A 9,454-nucleotide genomic window follows, 5' to 3' on the forward strand; every position below is an offset into this window, starting at 1 on the left:
TAACCAGTCCAATATCAAGCTGGAGATAACAGAAGTATGCATACCAAAATTAAATGTCCATGCAAGGCGTGAACCAAGAACTATTACCAAAAAAAAATAATAATGATTATATGTCAAATGAGTAGGACCTCATAAAAGATCTACAGAAGAAATCACTAAAGAATGAAGATGCCAAAGAACTCAAGACCTAGAAGATGGAAGCCGTGGATTCTGGGGTGGGAGATAAATTTTAGATACGCACTAAACCTCAGATTTAGACTAAATCAAGTATCTGGCATCAACCTTGATTCCTAGAAAGCCAAATAGCTGAGTTTCTACTTTAATATCACTGTTTAGGGTCCTGAAACTGTAAATGATCAGCAATTCTGTGATTGTGTAGGTTAAAATCATATCTATGAGCACAACACCCTAGTAAGCTGATGAAGGTATGTGATTCAGATTTTTTTTAATAGAGTTAACATTTTTTAAAATTTTGCTAAGTAAATACATTAGAAAGGACAAACATTTACTTTCATTTCTTTTACAATCCTTTCATTTCATAAAAGGATATTTTGACACCAAAAAGTAGATAAGACCTAATCAGACTTAATTTTAACATCTCAATATTCACTTTCAAATATGGATGAGTACTCTAAATATCACTATAGTTCAAAAGATATTTGCTTTATGTGCTAGTAACACATAACAATTTTGCTTTAAAATTAATTAGTAAAGCATTGTACTTTTATAATCAATGTTAGTATACAGTATTAGTCTATTTAAATTGACTGATACTATGTTAATATATACATACATTAATTGGTATAGTTAGTATATAAAACATACTTGTGACAAAATTAAAATGCTTTACTGATTCTGTCTATAATAGCTAGTAATTTGTGTAAAATTAATTTTATAACTTTCTAATGGCTATAAATAGAGTGTGATAGATAACATACCTGTTAAAATACATTTTCTAGTAAATTAGGGAGAACATTACATCTTCTCAAACTTATACATTAATAAACAATTATTAGTAGTGGCAGATAATAGAGATTAGGTTTGTTATAATTCTAATCTTTATGTAAAAATATAATGCACTAGTAAAAAACTTTTCCTGAGTTAATAGTCTCTTCACACAAATGTGATTCATCTGCATCTAATACAATGGATATTTAGACAAGCAGAAACAATCATCAGTCTTATTTTTAAATTTGACAACATTTAGCATTAATAATGAATTTCACCTAGGTTTCTCCTTATCTAGTTTCTGAGGAATTTCAAACAGTAATCACTGAAATAAATCTAAACAGGGAAATATTTATATAATGGGAAAATCAGGGAAGAATAGCGCTGCATAAAGCTCATTGTCCATGGAACAAACATGAAGATGCCTCGAATGATTTAAGACATCACAAGCATCAGATGCCTTTTTAACAGTGCACTCTGAAAGAAATCCTAGGACAGAATAATGTAAAAATAACGAATGATCATCAGAAAGATGGTGAATGAGCCACAGGGTTGAGTCTTTGTAGCCACAGACAAGCACCTTGATGGAAAAATAGAACAATATCTAATTCATGTTTAAAAAATAACTGCTTGATAAGAATGTCTTCCCCCTCTACTTTATAGATAGTAGTGCCAATGGCATAAGACCTCCTGCCACCAAAGACTCACTCCTGCCTACAGGGAGGTCAATTTATGGGCTGAACTCTGTTAGTATGTCTGTCTAAGAGCCAGCATACTGAGGGGAATTCTGACATGGTCTTTTATCTGGAAATCCAATGACATTGTCTCATGTACACATTTCAATATTTAAATTTTAAGAACAATATTTTCTTCTCGAGTGATTGTAAGAAGTAGCATAGATGTGTAGAGTACTGGAAATAAACTAAATGAGGACAAAGATCTTGGATTAGCTTTTGAAGCTAGTCAGAAAAGAACTTCAAGTGTTTTTCCTTCAATAATCATTTACTGAGAACCTATGCAGCACCACACCTACAGTCACGTCACCTGGATTCAAATCCTAGCCATCACTTATTGGCTATATGATCTTGGATTTGTTTTTAATTGTCCCTCAATTTTCTCATCTGTAAAATAGTATTAATCAAAATATTCAACATGATAGGGGTGGTTTTCAGATCCCGTGAGTTAGGATCTGTAAAGCACTTGAAATCTTGCCTGGCACATGTTATATAGTGTCTGTTATATTAAAATACCAGGCACTATTCTAGGCACTAGGGATAAAACAGGGCACAACGAGCCTTTTGTAAGGTTATTTAAAAGAAATTTCACCATCACCATCAACCAAATCTTCAAGTCCAGCTGTTGAACAGGACATAATTTATTATTTTAGTCAGTTAGAGAGAAAGGAAAGCTAATAATATTGTAGCTCCTTTCCCATACCCCATACTGAAAAATAAAACAATAGCAAAAATTTTTTTAAAACAAACCTCAGTTGAAATGAGTGAATGATGATTAAATGTTGATTGAATAGAATTAGATTGAAAAACAAGAAGATAGAATCATGCTGTGCCATGGAAGAAACAGTAAAGAAAGCAGGGCATAGAACAAGTCCATCTGCTTTAGGAGAGTTAATGAGGGTGCAAACAAAGAGCAGGACCATACTGTGATGGGTTGGGTGACCCTGGTGGTCTTCAAAAGAACAAACTCAGTGGGAGGATCAGGGAACCCAGATGACTGGAGGTTAAAGAGACTGCTCTCTGGGGAAATTGGAAGGCCAAGGGTAGGAAACATGTACAATGAAACATGGAGATGTTAGCAAAGTTAAAAAAAAAAGTCTCTACAACAGAGACACCCAAGTGATTATAAAGAAGGCACTGGAGGAGGAGAAATTGAAAATACGTAGAAAACAAGTATATAATTGATGAAGATCAAAGAACAGGCGAAAGAGGGTGAAATTGAGAACTCTGACATAGCAACCGTGAAGTGGAACAGAAAGCACATGAGGACTCAAATCAGATGCTCTTGGTTTTCCTGGGAAAGAGTAGAAAGAATCAGGATTATGGAAGGATCTTTGGGCATTTAAGGAACATGGAAAAGTTTAGAACTGCTACTGTGGGGAATTTGATATGGCATTAGCTCAACATGAATAAAAGGATATCCAATTAAGCCTGGACATACAACTGAATTCAGGTGGTAAGGATTTGTGATTTCCAGTATTTCCAATAATAATCCATTTTCCAGAATGGTTTGCTATGTTACACATAGGAATCACAAGCTTGGAAGAGCTAAGTATGGAGGGAAGGGATTTTCATCCTAAAAAATTTTCCCAGTCTGGGAATCAATAAAATACAGAGAGAGGTGTTGGCAGATTTGGGGAACAGGTACAGAATGAGTAACTAGAAGGTATGGTGAAGACATACAGTGGCTTGGTGGGCATAGGGTGGAGTGACAGGACATTATTATCAGAACATTCAGGGAGTGTAAGATCCTTGAGGTGGCAGAGAGAAAGGGACGGCAGATTAAGTCTTGAAAATGTACAAAAGGGAAGGAAGGAAAAAAGTTAGAGAAGCTCAGAGAGAGAACCATTAGAAAGGTAGAAAGACAAAATACAGCCATATCATGTAGATCAAGAAGTAAGAGTTTAAAAAAGAAGGAAGAATTGACATGGTATGTTTATAAATAATAATTTTTCTAAATATGCAAAAATATATAATAACAACTGTTGGATGCTAGTTATGAACAAGCACAGTGCTGACAGCTTCTCAGGTGCTGCCCTGTTAAAGCTTCTCAACAACCCAATGAGACAAGTACTATGGTTGATACCTCATAGTTGAAGAAAATGAGGCATAGCTGTATGAAACAACTTATCCAAGGTCATATAGCCTGAGCTTGTACACTGACCCTGGACAGCTTCCCACTTTAATAACAAGGTCATTTCTGAAACCATCTTCATACTATTGCAATTGTTTTTTTGCAAATAGAGCCTCATGTGCATGAATTATCTTTATTACATTTCAGGAGAGAGAGTTTAGCATTCAAGGAAGATTGACACCAACAAGTCACTGTTGGATTTGTCCATTAGAAGACTGTTAGAAATGGATGGCAAAACAGGGAAGAAGGAATGCAAAGAACACATTTCTGAGAGACAAGGCTGGGATGGGAGTAATGGAGGCCCAAGGAATTGGGTTAGGAAGAAGGGGTTTGGAGCTCGGCACAAATGAGTTGAAATCCAGGCTGCATTGGTTAATTGTGTGAGCTTGGATAAATTATTTCTCATTAATTTTCATTTTCATTGGGTATCAAAGATAATGATAATAGTACCTATTTCAAAAAGATTGTTCTGAGAATTAAACAACACAATTCCTATACATATTTTTGTTCCATTTTTGGCTTATAATACACACTCAATAATGTTCTTACACTCTTTAGTAATTTGAAAGGTCAATTTAGGATATTTACTGTGCTCATTATCTAGGCATCATCTTTATAGGGATTTGCTTTCATCTTCCCATAGAAGTGCAGAACACCAGTTATACTCCTCCTAACAGAGAACATCTGACTTCTGTAGAGACCAGTATATAAACACAGATTCACATGAACATTGAGTTCAAAAAGGTAAAGTCACTAGAACCCTAAAAATTACAGAAGGGAAATTGACTATATTCATTTAGGGCCAATATTTGGAATTAAGGAAATACCTGGAGTCACCAGTAAGCTTTGGGGATCAGCACTAACCTGACTGGTTCTTCTTCCAGAATGGGGCAGTGTGACTTGCTCTAGGTATGGTTGAAACAAAGGATGGCCAAGAAATAAGCACATCTGTTACACTCATTGAGTCATCAGAATTCAAGTTTTGGAACTAGAGGTTAAGTCTTAGATAAACTACATTTTTCAAAAAAAAATCCTTATTAAGAATCTCTACACACAAGACTAATTTCTCAGAGTCCTAAACAAAATTGGGTCTGAAATCAATATAGTCACTGTTAAAAAGGATTTGAGGATTGAATCAGAGAATAGGATTTGGCTCCTAGGACACAAACCATGCTATTAATCCCGGAGAAAGGATTTGCCCATTTAAAGGATTATAAATTTTTGAAAAGCATATTCTGTTGATAATACTTTTCGTTTCCTGCAAATATAATTACCGAGGAATATTTTCATTGTGATTAGAATGGGACAATGTTTTCATTGTTGTTGTTTTAATTTCCTTTATTTCAAAGGGTACCAAATTTCAAAATAATCTGACTTGTAGTCTCCTGGTCGCAAACGGCTATGCATCCAAAGACTCAGGTAAATAAACAGAATAAAGCCCACCAGCAAACAAAAAAAAAAAAATTATACCTAAAAGACAGTCAGCTTGACTTCTCTTTTAACAAGAGGAAGAAAATATCTGCATTCTAGGTGACAAAGTCAGCACAAAGATCTGGACAGTGGAAGACAGGTCCAGCAGACTAAGTGGCAGGTGCTATCACATCCTGGCTCCTTCCCACTCTGAACTCATGTTGAGTGAATGAAACAGATGGTTGTAGATCATATTGAAATACAGTTTTTTTTCAAATAATAGGAAAATTCACTGGTTATGGAATTCCCTTGATGGATCTGACTCTCAAAAAACTACATGTCTGGCTCTGAGGAGAAAGAGAAAAGGAAAGCAAGCTGGAGAAACATTTGAGGTCATATAACACTTTGTCTTCAATGTTCTCAAGGCCTCCCTCTGTGCACAGACCTCACTTTGAAATTATCACCAGTCATAGGCTTAGAAAATCCATTCACCAGAGACCATGCCTAATTCTTTGTTCTAATATCCAGATGCTTTTTTTTCCAAAAAAGCAATCATCATCATCGTCATCATCATTATTTAATTATTATTACTTATACAAACTCAGCATAGGACCATCTCCGTAATACAGCAATAAAAATTTGACGTTCTTCTGAATTTTCCAGTCCTGAATTTTTCTCTGTTTTTCAAAGGGCCCACCCCATCATTTCTGAGAAAGAACAGGGGGATGGGGTTGGGGAAGGAGCCTGGCAGGGTCACAGCATAATGCTATTAAGTCTGAATTCTCCCATGACGGATCCCTCACTGGGAAAGACAATCACATGCAAAGGGATGACAACCTCACGAGGCAATAGCCTCCTGGGAGATCCTGTGCCACCATGTACAGGTCATTAATTTGATTACCCTTCAGGGAAAGAGCCAAACTTCAGGGGCCCTCTCAGAATCAAACCAACCCTTTCAAAGTTTGCTCATCTCTAATGAACTGGGTCTTTTCAGCCACCATCTAACCATATGATCTCCTTAATTCTTGGTCACTTATATAAGGACAGAGATAAATGTGGTTCTTCCTAGTTGCTTGTAAACTAAGTTCAAGACTGAATTAATAGGAATAGAAAGTCTTCTTGTTCATATAAAGGATTGGGAGAAAACACCACACATTTGGCACTTGCCAGCTCCTGCCAAAATGTACACAGTGTGTCCCACACTGACAAGGATTCAAGAATAGCAGAGAATAATAATGAATACTGGGACTTCAAGCTCCTAAGATAGTGAACTTCATCCAGTTAATAATTTGGCAGTAGCTAGGATATTCTAAAATTCAAATAATAATCAGCAGGAGGTAGCATATTCCAAAATTTGAAAACAGGCTTAGATGTTAAAAGAATTTTTCAAATTTCTTGAGTCCATCACCTACTCAGTAACATATGACGACTATTTTATTTCTTAAAACAAAGGTTGAAATATCTCTGATCAATTTATGTTCTTATCAAGCTTTCATTTGTATTAAGAATATAAGGAGTAATGAAGGATTGAGAATCTAAGACCAAACAGCAAAGATTTAGGCTACCGAAGAAAGACATCTTACTTGAAAATGCTTAGAAAAGTGGATGTTTCATAGTGATTGAGAATCTTGACCTAACAGAAAATGAGAGTTCCCCATCTGATAAATTAACATTTTACAATGTATCATTACCCCTCATTTGTGATACATTTATAGTTACTTGGCATTCTCCACCTGTGTCAGTCAGCTTTCCATAACTATGACAAAATTCCTGAGAAAATCAACTTAAAAAAGGAAAGATTCATTTTAGATCACTGTTTCAGAGGGAGCACATGGTTAGGCAAAGCTAGTCACCTTGTGACAAACAGGAAGGAGAGAGAGGGGGGGGGCACAAACAAGGAGCAGGGGACAAAATAAACCCCTCAAAGACATGTATTCCACTAGTGACCTCCTTCCAACAAGTAGGCCCTACCTCCTAATGTTTCTGCCAACTCCCAATAGTACCATCACCTGGGGATCAGCCCTTTAGCACACAGCCTTTGGGGACATTTAAAATCAAACCCATAACACCTCTTAAATATACCTTGGGTATAAAATAATGTGAATTTAAAATAAAGAGACAAAAAATACTTGCCTTGCTATTCTGCCATGAGGACTTCATAATTTAATGGGTGTAAAATAGAACCCATAGAGCAAAGGAATACAGGAGATCTCAAAGGTGGTTTATTCCAGACCAAAACACAACTGAAAGACAGAGACTGAGTAGGGTGAGTTGAAATTGACAATACATGGGAGAATTGATCAGGAACAACTTTTCCAGGGAATCTTGAGGTTTAAGCTGATTTGAGAGTGTAACATCACCAGTGGATAGAACAGGGAAGCCATTCCTATGAAAACAAAGGAGGTTAAGACAATGAATTCAAATCTATTTTCTCTTCTTGTTTTGTTTCTTTAGCCTTAATTGCAACCCAAACCCATCTTCCTAGTAAGTGGAGGAAGAACAGATATTGCTTCAGTAGTGAATTCAAAGAAATCACGTGGTTTGTTAGGTACTGCAAAATATTTCTGTTAGTTACAAGCAAGCCAAATCAGATCAAACTGTTCAAACCCAACTTGAATTCTTATAATATAAGAAAATAGATTTGGGTTTAGGGAAAAGTTTACCAATTGCTTTTATATATTTTTTAATCTTTCTTTGCATCCCAGTAAGTGCCTTTACTACATAGCTTGATTATTCTTTTCAATAAATTATTTAATAGAAAAAAATAATTCACAAGTCAAAAAAATCTTTAGGTGACTAACTTGCCTTTAAGACTAATCTCTTCCTATTTTGATTTTTCAAAAAAAAATTCCTCTCAGTCCTATGATCTAGGCTGTATAAATTCAAAATAAAACTTAAACTTAATCAAGTCCACAATGCTCACTGTCAACCTGATGTTCCAGTTACTTATGTATTAAAAACTAGAGATTAACGACGATGTCAAGCTCTACTGTTAACTTGCCAGACTGTGGTCCCTGACCAAGTCCTTTACATGCATAAATTTATTTAATCCTTATAGCAACACTAACCAGGGTTTCCAATTTCCCAATAGATTTCAATCTTTGGGAATTGGAAACAAGAAATCAGAATTCCTAGGAGCTCTTGGAAATTCTCCAAATCATTGGTTATTCTGTATTTTCTAGTATTTACCAATGGAAATATAGTAGTTGGTATTGTAGTAGTTGTTTGGTTTAGTGGGTTGGATGTTTTATGTGTGTTATATGTATGTGTGTTTGTGTGTTGGGGGGTGTTGTAGTTGTTTGCTGCTTTTTTAGTGTTTTAGTAGTATTTACAAAGAACTTTGGACTATAGCAAATATTCAAAAACTGGTAACTGCCAGCAAAAATTACTGGATAATGCTAGAAAATCTAACATTTGGATCTTCAGCAAAATTAACAATAATACACAGAACCGTGTGTCAGATAGCTAATATAAGGAGTTATTTTGCATCTAAACATGTTATGTCTTGGAACACCACTCGTGGGCTTTGTGTAAAGTACACCATCCATACAGACTTGCTGAAATTTATTTTACTCACAAGAACAACTCACCATTAGTCACAGAGAGGAACACAAACAAGTGCTTGTAACATGGTTTATTAGTTTTCTATTACTGTGTAACAAATGACCACAAATTTAGCCATTTAAAACAACAAAAAACGCATTATGTCATAGTTTCTGTAGGTCAGGGGCCACTGGACCAAAATCTAAATGTCAGCTGAGGCCACAGTTCCCCTGAAGGGCTCAGGAGCTTCTCCAAGCTCATTGGCTGTTGGAAGAATAACACATTCTTTGGAGGCAGGACTAAGGTTCCCATTTTCCCTCCAGCTATTGGCTGGAGACCTGGCTCAGCAACTAGAGTCTTCCCACAGTTCCTTGCCAGATGGCTTCCACAATCAGTTCACAACCTGGGTACTTTTTATCTTTTCCTAGGCAAGTTGGAATGTGACCAGCAAGAGAAAACTCTCAGCTTTAAAAAGGCTCACCTGATCAGGTCCATATAAATAAATTCCCTTTCCTAATCAAATCAGTCAATTGATTTGGTTCATTGTTTATAGCCCCCAAATCCCTTTACAGCAGAACACAGATTAGTGTTTGATGGAATAACTGAAGGAAGGTCTGTGTGTTGTCGGAGGAGGCCTGGAATCTCAAGGTCATCTTAGAAGTTTGCCTCCCCCACTTGGCCATGA

The sequence above is a fragment of the Urocitellus parryii genome, chromosome 6 (assembly GCF_045843805.1).
Source record: "Urocitellus parryii isolate mUroPar1 chromosome 6, mUroPar1.hap1, whole genome shotgun sequence".
In the NCBI taxonomy this organism is placed as follows: Eukaryota; Metazoa; Chordata; class Mammalia; order Rodentia; family Sciuridae; genus Urocitellus; species Urocitellus parryii.